The sequence below is a fragment of the Misgurnus anguillicaudatus genome, chromosome 19 (genome assembly GCF_027580225.2).
Source record: "Misgurnus anguillicaudatus chromosome 19, ASM2758022v2, whole genome shotgun sequence".
Lineage (NCBI taxonomy): Eukaryota > Metazoa > Chordata > Actinopteri > Cypriniformes > Cobitidae > Misgurnus > Misgurnus anguillicaudatus.
In genome coordinates, this window is record NC_073355.2 from 33,262,230 (window position 1) to 33,275,548 (window position 13,319).

Consider the following 13,319-nt stretch of genomic DNA (forward strand, 5'->3'; position numbering starts at 1 on the left):
AAATGTCCGTTGGCATCCAAAAGCAACATTGGGCTCATTGAGTGCTTGATGTCTGCCTTTTTACAATTATCCAGTTTGATAGTGCTATGGTGGGATGCAGGCCATACAATTATGTAATGGCTTAAAGATGTCCATGTTTGGAAATGAGGTTTTTCTGCCCCCCTGTTAATGGCTTTTTACTTCTTTATGACATCATAATTAAACAAGTCATTTTGGCTAAAGAACAACCATAAAGAAGAAAATGAATGATATTTTTGTATAATAAGCAGAAAGAAATGCCTCAGGATAACAAAGTCATGTATTTGTGCATTGTTGCATAAACTTGGAAATATGTGTTGTAAATCTGTATAGAGACCATATATGCCTATTTTCTCCCCCATGACCACTAGAGGTCAGTAAAGACTCTCATTCCAGACAGTTACATCATTAATTTGCATATTATTCACATTAAATAGGATTTGCATTAGTGCATTCCAGATCATAGGGTGGAAACAGTGCCCATATATCAGGAGAATTTTGTAGTATGCATCCTTACATAACTTCTTATAGCTAATCTTATTTTTGGTTTTGAATATACATTACATATACATTTTTGTCCCTCTGCTATTTTACACATTTATTCGTAATTTAAAAGGCAAAATTGGCACTGTGAATGCTGTATGTTTTTTAAAAGCTCGCATTCTTCCTCACAACATGCTCGCACCCCTAAAAGACACATGTGCTCCCGTTCTCTCCTTCATTGACTCCATGTGGTCACCATGGCGACGCAGCAGCGGTATGTTATATCTGTGTCACTGGGGAATTCCTTTTTTGGCACAGAATGTCTTCAGGGGGTCTCGCCTCTGATTTGGTCCTTAGCAACCAGTATCTAAGCCACCTTGTTGCCATGCGAGGAGCGTTATGCGAGAACCTTTCCTAATCACCTCGGCAAACATTCACAGATATTGCGTGAACACCCTTTAGGAGGCGTCTGGGAAGTGTGCTAGGCTATGTTAAGGACGACAACGTGCACTGATGGGTCACACCTCAAAGATAACAGGTGATCTGCACTAGTTCAGTCAAAATTCCTTTTGGCACTATCTGGGAAAATTCATTTTCTTACCTGGAACAATGTTCAGTACTATAATTTCCCTATTGATTTCCAGCCTTAACAAGAACAAATATGTGAAAAATGCTAATTATATTCAATTTCATGTAGCATAAACAAGATTTGGATTAAAAATCTACATTTTACAATTATTAGGGTTCCCACGGGTCCTTGAAATCCTTGAAAGTTTGTGAATCTGGGGAAAAAATTCAAGGCCACCAGGGGGCTTCACGGGTGCTGCGAGCAAATCACTCCGCCCAAGTAGCAGTGCTTCACCTTCTGAGAATATAGTTCCCAGTATGTATACTGTTAAAAGATAGCTGTGTCTCATATGACCTTGTTATCTGTACACTGTGTGACTATACAAATCACAACACATATATAGGAAAATGTTTGCATTATTATGTCACTAATTGGGAGCAGTATGCTAGCTGAAGCCATTCACTTCCAGTCTTTGTGCTAAGCTAAGCTAGCGGGGGTGGGGGGGGGGGGTTCAGACAGAGTTACAGCACACACGGAGATGAGAAAGTTATTTATGGCCTTAACTAACTCTGGGGGAAACGGTGAATAAGCTAAATTCCCAAAATCTGGGCATGTTCCTTTATGAAACATTTACATGTATATTTATATACATTTTGCTATATTTTAAATTATAAATATAAATAAAAAATATACCTAAATAACATTTTTCTTAAATTCATACATTTATACACACATACATATATTATGCAAACAAAAAAAAATTATTTTGTATGTGATTAATCGTGATTAATCTTTGACAGCCCTAGATAAAAGCTACTTGGGTGAAAGCTGCTACACTTGTAAAAATAAAGATGCCATTAAACAAAAACCATACTTGAGCTGTATGCATATTTGAACCCTTTCTGGCACCTTTATTTGAAAGTATGATGTAGGGTAAAATGAAGTGAGGGTGCTCTAAATTCCCAACAACAGCCCTGTATGTATTTGTATGTATCTCTATATAAATGAAACTGTCAATCAATCCGCAGTAAGTGACAGACTCTATTATAGATTTGAAAAAAAGATAAAGTGCACATCCTTATCCAAACATGCACAAGAAATCAGATGATTGTTCATTGCTCCTGGATGCAATAACACTCGGTAATAACCATCTTGCACATTGTATTGATCTTTCGGTCTGATGTCAGTCACGAAGGCCTCTGTATAAGCAGACATGGAAAATCCAGAAAAAGTGATTAAGGAGGAGTCAATGGCACAGTGCAGTCACAGCACATGTAGCCTGCAGCGACTGCTAAGCTCTATATCTCTGGCACCCACAAAGAGTGGCATCCCGCATCCACGTGTCCCGGGCCCTCTTACATTTCACTTGAAAAATTCCAGATATCAGGACACTCTACCAGAATGTTTGCTTAAACTAAATGTCAATGTCCAGAATTAATAACATACACAAGATATAGATTTGCGTAATCCAATATGAGTCCTAAAAAAAGATTATAATACTGCTTTGGCGCCAAAGATCCAGTTTCCTTCCCTTAAAACGGTTAGTCTTGAAACCGAACAATCGACCCAGGGTCAGATTAATAGATACACCCAGTGAGACTGTACTCAAGGGTGGTGAAAACGGCGCACCACATGCAGTCTTGCGTAAAGGAAATTCAATTTAGATTATTGCACCGGCCTGCTTTTGGCACCCATGGGATTGAGGGGCAAAGAAATTATCACAGCCCTTGCATGTTTAATAATCTGTGCAGAGTGAGAGTCTTGGTCGACTGAAATGTATAATCTCTCCACTGATCAAAAGCACAAGTTTTGGTGACACGCCCTATGTTTGTTTGTTGGTTTTATTGTACAAAGCAAGACCTGCCAGCTCCTCTGAGCCTGAAGATGGGGGATTTCATTTTGATGTAGCCTGGAGCGTTTATCGACAAGCAATTGTTTGAGGAGGCCTATGAAGACTTAATGTCTTACTTATCAAATGACATGTTTGTGGTTGGAGGAGCATGTAACACAGGGGCAATTCTGGAGTTTGATGATCATCACTGGTGTGTATGCTCACATTATTAAAAGTAAAGGTGCTATGAAAGGGTTGAAAGAAAATTGTGAAACAGAAATGTTCCTAATAGATCTTTATGGAACTATGCACCAAAAAATGTAACACCTATATTTTTAGGGAGCATGTGTAACGTTTGGTAGGGTGCATAAATATGTACTGTTCATAAAATGTAAGAAATAAATGCTCTTTTTAAGATCCTTTAACTATAAGAGTCTTTGGGGAACTGTGAAGTTCCCATTTTAGCACATTTATTACTAACAGTACAGTCTATGCCGTATGACATTCGGCTCTCTCACTAAACAGCGTGCTCATACACAATACGTAGCAATTTGAAATGACCATTACAAGTGCAGCACAAGGTCTAGTTTCCATTAAAGGGAAAAAGTTCACTTAGTTACTTTATATCTGCCTAGGCAGACAGTGATGTAACACCTCTGTTCTGGATGTTGCCGAATAGTTTTGGCTGAGTGGATGTAGGTTCTTACGAGAAATTTGAGTTTCATTTACACATCGAGGAAGGTGTTAATACATTAGCGTGCATCAGAGCTCACTTTCTTTTTCAAATCTGTCCTAAAAGCAAGTTATCGGCATTTATAGAATTGTCTGTGAGGAGGAGCTGCGTAGCATGATAGCACAGTTCTCGGCACAGTGACCTGCAGACACATTTATGGCATTTGACAGTAATTTAGTTACACATTTGCCACCTATCAGGTTTCTTAATTTCATAATATACTTAACTGACCTTTGACTCTATCATAAATTATAATCTGTTGGCAAAGTTTGTTTCCTGGATAGAGAGAAACTTACAAGGCTACTTTTAACTATGAAGACTAAAAATCCGTTTGTAATTTTGGCTTTTTGTGTCTGTACTAGTGTTACATATAGACATGACTCAGAATTATACTTTTTTACAGCCATAAATACTGTGAATATGTCATTTAAGATTGTTCCAGGTTTATTTTATACCCCAATAAAATACTTTGTGCAATAAAGATGAACAGGCCCCTAAAAGACATCTGTTTCAATCAAGAAGATATTACAGTCCAGATTTCTTGGATCTTAGAGGTGCTTGTTTAATTTACACTCTTAAAGGGACACTCCACTTTTTAAAAAATTTTGCTAATTTTCCAGCTCCCCTAGAGTTAAATGTTTTTTTTAATTTTTATCATTTTGGAATCCATTTAGCTGATCTCCGAGTCTGGCGGTACAACTTTTAGCATAGCTTAGCACAATCCATTGAATCTGATTAGACCATTAGCATCACGCTAAAAAATAACCAAAGAGTTTTGATATTTTTCCTATTTAAAACTTGACTCTTCTGTAGTAACATTGTGTACTAAGACTGACAGAAAATTAGAAGTTGTGATTTTCTAGGCAGATATGGCTAGGAACTATACTCTCATTCTGGCGTAATAATCAAGGACTTTGTTGCTGTAACATGGCTGCGGGAGGTGCAATGATATTATAGGCTACAGCGCCCGAAAATAGTCCCCTTGGTTACTTTCAATAGCAGAGAACTATTTTTGGGCACTGCGTGATATCATTGCGCCTCCTGCAGCCATGTTACGGCAGCAAAGTCCTTGATTTTTACGCCAGATTGAGAGTATAGTTCCTAGCCATATCTGCCTAGAAAATCACATCTTTTGATTTTCTAAGTTTTAAATTTCTAAAATATCGAGACTTTTTTGTTATTTTTGAGCATGATGCTAATGGTCTAATCGGATTCAATGGATTATGTTAAGCTATGCTAAAAGTGTTAGCGCCAGACCCGGAGATCGGCTGAATTCATTCCAAAACAGTAAAAAACAAATGTTTAACTCTCAGAGAGCTGGAAAATTGGTATATTTTGAAAAAAAGTGGAGTTTCCCTTTAAAGGAGTAGTTTACTCAAAAATAAATATTCTGTCATTATATACCCTCATGTTGTTTAAAACCTGTATGAGTTTTTTCTTCTATTGAACACAAAATAAGATATTATGATAGATGATGGTTACCACAATTGACGACACCCACTGACTTCCATAGTAGGAAAAATATTAAGGTGTGCTATCCCTTTAAAGACAAAGTTTACAAAACTGTTCTTGTCAGGCTGTGTCCATAAAGAACCTAAACCAACCACATTACAACAACACACCTTACACACTGTAAAAAAAATCAGCATTTTGTCAAATCAACATATATTTTTGTTACTTTAACTTAACAAATTAAGTTAAACAATTTAAATTTGTTTTTCTAAGTTATGTCAATTTATCACAAGCCAAAACTTAAAATAATAGGTTGAATTGACTTGCAAAACCAAGTTGTTTTTAACGTCATGCTGTGTAGTGCAGTTTTCTTCAGAAAATAAAAAACATTGTGTGATTTTTTGTAATTCAACTCACATCATGACATCATCTAAGGTTCATCTACATCAAGTTAAAGATCATGATGAGTCCAGCGTTTTATTTTGAATAGTGCATACTTGGACTGCATGCTTGAGCAAGAATTAAAGTCAATATTTAAAGATTTAAAAATTTTGCTTAATAAAACAATTTTTTCTAATTTCTGACTTGAAATTATTCTAACGATTTTTAGTTGAGCCAAGGCTGATACTTACTGAGAAAACCATAATGTCCCCATAGCATTCGAATAGCAACCACTGAATCTGTGAGAGTTCACTGAACCCACCGCCGTATAAAAGCTAACTGCATAAAGTCTACAACAGTGAAAGCCCATGACATATCTGAGGCGGGCAAAATGGGTAAATGTGATCGGAAACGTTTTGTTTGCTGCATTAAATTCCCTTCCATTTACTGGCCCTTTCCGCCGTCTCACAGGGTCTGCCAGCAAACCCATCCACATGACATATCAATCAGGCCAGTTAGACTTTTACTCAATTAAGTGTTGGCACTAAGCAACTAGAAATCTAATCTATTTCGCATTAGGCGGTTTCTTTGTTAATGCTTTGTTCAATGTATTCGACAAGCCTTGACTTGCCTTGCCATGCTAGAGCTCTTTTCAGTTGTGTATTTCACATTTTTATGCTTGTGATCAATTATGAAAACACAAATATTTGTGTATAACAAGACAAAGAGGGTAATTGTTATTGTGTTATGCTGATATACTGCATATCTTTTACATATACAGTAACTGAGGAACAGTATTCGTTACAGGTTACAGGTCCTTGCTCATATTTGTTGCGTCCTTGTGTACTGATGGAGTCCAGAAATACATTATAGTGCTACAGATGAATGCAGAAACCATTTTTTTTAAACTAAATAAATAAGCATTGCTATTTTCTTATCACAAACATATTAGAGAATGTAACCCTCGTTCCCTGAAGGAAGGGAACGGAGACGTCACGTCGTGACCGACGAATTGGGAACTAAAAATGCAGAGGTTCAGCAGTTCATGTGTGCTCATTGTGTACCAAATATTTTTTTAAGAAGATGTAATAAAGTGAACCTTCTCTGTGGGAGCATATTCAGAATACATGGCTGCATTGTGATCTCAAATTTGACAAGTGGGCCAGAAGTGGATCGCTAACGTGGAAGATATTTCAGGAGAGCAACGGAAAATTGGATACACATGGATGCAAGTAACATTAGTTAATGAGCCAACAATAAATGCTGTTAAGAGGTTTTAACATCAAGGACAAATTTGTGCATTTTGAGATTATTTCATTTAAACAAAACCCCTTATAGAGTATGACCTTGCGTGATTCTTCCATTTAGTTACCAAAAAGCTCTCTTTCTCTGCAAGCACTGAAATACATTTTATGCTTAGTGCGTTTTTTTTTTTTTAAATGTAAGCATAACTAAAAGTAAAAGGGTGTAAAAATGCAAAGGTTTGTAATAGGTTGGCTTTAATATCAATAGACATGCAATCAGATATGATTACAGAAGAAAACAGAAGAAACAACACATCTTATAAACAAACAAATTGCTAGCTCAATTGGTAGAGCAACACACAATAGCAGCTCAAAGGTCATGGGGTCAACTACACTGTTCACATTAAACATATAGCCTAAATGACTGTAAGTTGCTTTGGATGAAATTGATTGCCAAATACATAAATGTACTGCAAATGTATGCCTAAACAAAAAATAAAAGTCCCCTTCTAATTACATTAAATTTTGAAGCCTATAAATATATATTTTTTCATGACGTAGCCTATATATTAAAAGGCTCCGCATAAAATAGTTATGTCGAAGTATGTAACTGTAAATATTAGCTAAACTGCTTACTGGAGTAGCCGGCCCCGCCCACTTATTAATAATCCAACATGGCCCTGCCCACCATGCGCAGAAACTGTTGCAAAGAGGGCGCTCGCGGCGTCTTCAGCTAATATCACAGTCGCGCTGCTACGGTTTATACATACAGGTCTCTCGGTTTGCGACAGGACCACGTTTCTACATAAAACAAACCGTTTACATTTCCTACATACGCGGTACGTACGACAGCAAGGAGTTACGTCTGTCGGGCTATTTCATGAGGGAAAACAGGGTCGCGCGGCGGCTTTACGCTTGGAAACGGTGTTCATACTGTATCTCTATACGGACATCACCGCAGCAGACCCGTATCCTTACAGCACCGGGAGGAAACGACGGGTAAGTCCCACCTCCAAATTATTATGTTATAGTAACTATATGCGACGTATTTACGTACGGACCGCGCTAAATCACGCGTCGTTTTAAGTGGGGTTCGTTTATCGCGTTTGAATCAATGAACCAGAACATCAGCGCTTATTTACCACAACGTATAACATACGCTGGTCAAAAACAATGATTGACAGAGACTTTTAGTTCCATTAACATCGATGTAAGTATCTGCATGTCTATTCAAACGGAAATTCTATTGTATTTGGCCAAACAGTAGCGCGTGCAGTGTTTATGGATCAGACACGCTCTCTCAGACGCGTGGCAGGTTTGATGCGTTGCACTGTGATTATTATTTGCGCATTTAATGTAAACATCTTAGTGCGCTTTTATGGATCTTGTTATGGTAATTGAATATCTTGATAATGTCATTTTAAGGCCCGGTGTGTTTTTAATGTGATGAATATTTGAAGGTTTGGTACGTGAAACAGTCCTTATGTGTCTGCCATCATTATTGTAAGCATTCATGGGTGTGCATGCATAATCTATGCGGGTAAGTAGATCTCTCTATATCAGCATGTGGGAATTCAGATCATAACCGTGTGCATTGAGGTCCATGTAGCATATCTTTTGATCATTGTTTGTGTTTGAAGATCACACGTTTAACCACTACCCACCTTTGACAGGTGTGAACTTTTGCCAAAGTAGTTCCCTAAATTCATTATTGGCCCAGGTGTATTGGTTTCCCTTTAATGTTATTTCATAGCGTCACTGGAGGTAACCAACACCCATGATTATTTTTTGGGCTGATTAGCACTAATGCATAATCCTGTGTTTTTACTGGCGTTTTAGTAAATTATGTTCGGTCAGGCTCATGCACACACTCTCAGGAGTGATTAGTTATTCTTAATGTCAATTTCTACATGATTGACTGTCCATAATAGCTGTGGAGGAAGTGATTTGGGATTTCCCTGTGCCGTCTGGGTTTTGGGGACTTGAGGCCTTTCGCTGAAAATCGTCACACATGAGAATTTTCCTCACTGGTGTGGGGGGCATCAGTGAGAAAATCATCCCATCATAATTAAATGCTGTAAATTGATTCAACGGCTGGCCGTTACGGCGCGTGTACGAGTAAGATGAATAGGCCCAGGGGTGCATAACCAAACACCAGTGAAGTAGAGGAACTTTTGCTCTTGTTTTAAGAACAGAAGTATCTGGCACGGGTATATTTTTTCAAGCGCAATACATTTTAAATTCAATTCAGGATTAAGGGCGGACACGAAGGGCCAGGAGGGACTAATAGATTTGACACCATTTAAATTGGTTTTTCCAAGGTTACATTTTTCGAAAATGTAGTTTTGACCCCGAATGTGATGTGGCTTCATTCTCTTCTGATGAAATTTTAGAGCTTTGTCTGTTTTTATATATTTTCTTCTGCGCAACTGAAGCATTCTCTGAAGTTTTGGCAGCCTAGCAACTATTGAAATATAGGATACACTAAGGCTATCCGAAACCGCCTACTTTCATACTATATAGTAGGCGAAAAGCAGTAGGCGAGGCGAGTAGCATGTCCAAATTCATAGTATTTGAAAAACAGTAGGCAAAAAGTACACGGATGACCTACTACTTCCGGCCAGATCTGCAAGAGCGTGATCATTCGATGGACACTTTACTAACCCGTGAGCCTCGGGGAGAGGAGTTATCCAATGAAGAAAAAGGAGAGACGTTGCTTGATTCAAAAATGTCCAAAAGCGGTAACACGGCTCTATTCAAATGCAAAAACATATATTAAACAGCTGTTCCTTGTGGTTAAAAAGAGCTTGTTTAACATCATTCCAGTTAAAGGATTAGTCAATTTTCTTAAAAAAATCCAGATAATTTACTCATCAACATTTTGGATGACATGGTGGTGTCTTTCTTTGTTCAGTCGAGAAGAAATTATATTTTTTGAGGAAAACATTCCAGGATTTTTTTTCATTTTAAAGGACTTTAATGGACCCCAACACTTAACAGTTTTAATGCAGTTTGAAATTGCAGTTTCAGAGGACTCTAATCGATCCCAAACATGGCATAAAGGTCTTATCTAGTGAAACGATTGTCATGTAATTGCTTAATGACATTAAAAGGTCACATGTTACATATATAAAACGCACATTTGCGGACCATTTTAAACAATAAACTGACACAAACACATTAATTAGTATTGTTCGACATACAACAACGTCGGAACAGTCCTCTTTCTCCACACTTGTAAACACTGGGGGGTAGTTTCGCATACGTCATCGTGACCTCTTGACGTGAGATCACAGGACCGGAAAAAGATGAGAAGTTGTGGTTTAAAAGTGCATATTTTTACTTTTATTGCCATAAATGACAATCATTTCAATAGATAAGACCCTTATGCCTCGTTTTGGATAGTTCAGAGTCCTTTGAAACTGCAATTTTAAACTGCATTAAAACTGTTAAGTTTTGGGGTCCATTAAAGTCCATTAAAATGAGAAAAATCCTGGAATGTTTTTGTCAAAAAAAACATTTTTTTTTCTTGACTGAACAAAGACATTAACATTTTGGATGACATGGTGGTGAGTAAATTATATGGGTTTTTTTTTAGAAAGTGGACTAATCCTTTAATGACTAACTTGTTATGACAACGTGTGTCACGTGATGTATGTAGTACGTCCCAATTCATTCATATTATCCATATTCATACTATATAGTAAGGGTTGACAGGGCTCAACGCAAATATTTTTTGATACTGGCACGGTCGGGCCAGTGGTTAAGGTTTTCACTTGCCCTGCCAAAATTTTCACTGGCCCCAATAAAAAAAGTCAGTGTCACATATTTAAAAATAATAATTCAAAAGTCAAATATAACTGTATGTTCCAATGAAAAAGGCTTCCAACTTTTCTGCTTTACCTGTAAACTGACAGCAAATTGTGCAAAATATTGCATAGTTTCTTTTGCCGTGTTTTGCCAGAGTAAATGTCTGCTTCCAAGATGTTAAATAATATACATTGATGAAAATATATTTTAGTGACTGAGGGTGAAGCACTGGCCCGATTGGGCAAGTGAAAATACTTTTTACTGGCCCGAACGTCTCTCACGCTTGCCCCGGGCCACCGGGCAGTCCTTTATGTTGAGCCCTGGTTGATGAGTAGGTACTTCATCTAATTCAGTACTGTCACAGTATGCGATTTCTAAAGCGACTTACAGTACATTCAATCTATACATTTTCTGTGTGTGTGTGTGTCTTTTGGGATCGAACCCGTGACCTTTGCAAAACAGTCCTTTACCAATTAAGCTACAGATCTATTAATCTCATTCACATAATTAAATAAAAGCATCCGGTGTCATCTGCTAGTTATTCGAGTATCAGACCAGAGGGTCCGTCGTCAAGGCAACGTGTCACCACAAAGCCGTGCATGCCAGGTGTTGCTTTTTAACATTGGTCCCTTTGAAGCTTCTGCACCCCTATGGGGACATTTTATAGGGTCTGTTTTCTTCCGTTTTAGCTGCACGTGGCCAGGCACACATTGTCTGTCTCTGCTTGCCATATGAGCATAGCCAGACTGTTAGATGGGTGCGGGTCAGTTAATATGCTTTTTGAAGTTTAGGGTTTGTGTTGTGAACCCCATGGATGGACTGCTTGAATTAACTCATTTTTCCTCTGTGGATTTGATCAATTAGGGCAGGCGGAGAGTGCGAAATAGAAGGCGGAGCATTTCAAGAAGAGGCAGAGTTTGGTCTCTCCAGACTGGGGTCACCTTAATTATGCGAGAAGTAGCAGATGTAGGGCAGCTTAGTGTGGCGTGCAGCTGCGGAGACCCACAGTGATTAAAACACATTGAAATGTCTTGCCTCATCTACCGCCATGCTTCGTAGTCCTGTGCCCCGATGACGTCTTCATTTTTTGCTTTAGATGTCATGCATTTCTAACACAGCAGTGCATGGGGCTATTTTTAAACAACCTCTATTTTAAGGACTTATCCACAAAAATAGCATTTTTAGGCATAAAGGCTTCAGTCATCGCCCTTTTTAGGTTACTCAATCATGCCTGTCTTGGACAACCAGAAAAATGCTGAGCCTGAAAATAAACCAATCAGATACCAGACACGTCTTTTCTGGGGGTTAGTGTTTCATGGATCATGATGTAGATGTTTGTTACAGTGCCTGGTCCTAGGCCAGTTTTTATCCAGTAATTTTAAAGGTGCAGCACAGTGTAACGAGGGTAACCAAGGAGAACCCCAAACCCCATTGCTGTCTTTATTATCTTACTTGTGTTGAGATGTTAATAACCTGTTTTTAAGTGGCATTCATCATGTTATGGAATACTGATTGAGGAAGTCTGGTCCAGGAAGTCTGGTTCATCCAACGCACACCAGGACCTGCAGATCCATGTTTGTTTTGGCTCACCGCCGTGCCATTGTCCTCTGTTGGTTTATCCCAACATTCAGGCCAGCGTTAGTGAGTTTGTTCCATGGAGACCAGTCACAAAGGAGTTTTCTTTAGGAAAACTTATACATATCATACCCATGGTACATCCTGTCTTTTCCCAAAGCGGGCATTTGTATTAAAGCAGGCTCACGACATCCGTTGATGTGTACAGTAGTGCTTGTTAATAAGTGTCTGTTGACGTCCCAAAGGTTTTGGTTTGGCTGTCGTTTTAGTTGTGTTGGTGGTAGAAGAAAAACCCAGTGTCTTGGGTTTAAATCTGGCCATTATTTGTAAGAATCCATATGATGGGAAAAGCTCTTTGTGTAATGGGTTTCATGCTGAATGCTCAAGCTTTTCACACCTCTGTTTGCAGCCACAGGCACCATCCAAGCCCATAAAAATTGCTGCAGGGATTCAGGGAAACAGAAGCAAGGGTGTTCATTTAAGATCGACTGACTCGAATGCTTTCATTGCCCATACGATTTAGGAAAAATGGCCTGTGTGATGAAAAGAGCTGCATGAGGCTTTAATAGGTTTGCGTTATTAAACTACATCCTTCGCTACACTCCTGTCATCATTATGAGCAAACACATTTTTCTGAAAAATGAAAAGGTTGGCTTTAATGAGGAAAGCCTCTTTGAGTATCATATTGTTTTAATGCTGCAGTAATCCTTGCCGTTTTGTGTGCTTAAACAAAAGCGCATTGTTGCCCGAGAGCAAGCTCTCTTTGTTGCCGTTCATAAGGAAACAAGTGTAAATACAAGCGCCTTTAACCGAAGCCACTTCATTTGCATACCGTATTTGCCTATCGAGTCAGGTTTGTAGACTTGTAAACTCGGCAACCTGTATGACTTTGTTTGTTCAAGAACGACACTCTGTAGTTCCCACGCATTTATACACTTTAATTGTTAAGTGCACTTTACCTGCAAACGCACCCTACCTGTGTGTCCACCACAGTTTATCCCTTTAAATAATATTTTTTCTTTTGAAAATTTAACATCTATTTTTTTTTTAAAGAGCCCCTATTTCATTGCTTAAAAACAACAGCATTTTGTGTATTTGGTATAATACAATGTGTTCGCGTGGTTTATTTTTATAAAACACATTTTTGTAGCTCCAGATTTCACTCTCTTTCTGAAATGCAAGGATTTGAAAAGCTCTGTGTCCCGTATTGGCCAGCTAATCTGT

The 13,319-nt window shown here is 38.3% G+C and overlaps 1 protein-coding gene across 1 annotated transcript in view; it reads left to right on the forward strand.

The window, feature by feature from the left end:
• The first annotated feature begins 7,413 nt into the window (after positions 1-7,413).
• Positions 7,414-13,319, forward strand: part of tanc2a (tetratricopeptide repeat, ankyrin repeat and coiled-coil containing 2a) — a 173,601-nt gene continuing 167,695 nt past the window's right edge. The window contains exon 1 of the mRNA XM_055194501.2: positions 7,414-7,709. The gene's annotated coding sequence lies outside the window, so the exon portion shown is untranslated. The remainder of the gene's footprint in view (positions 7,710-13,319) is intronic.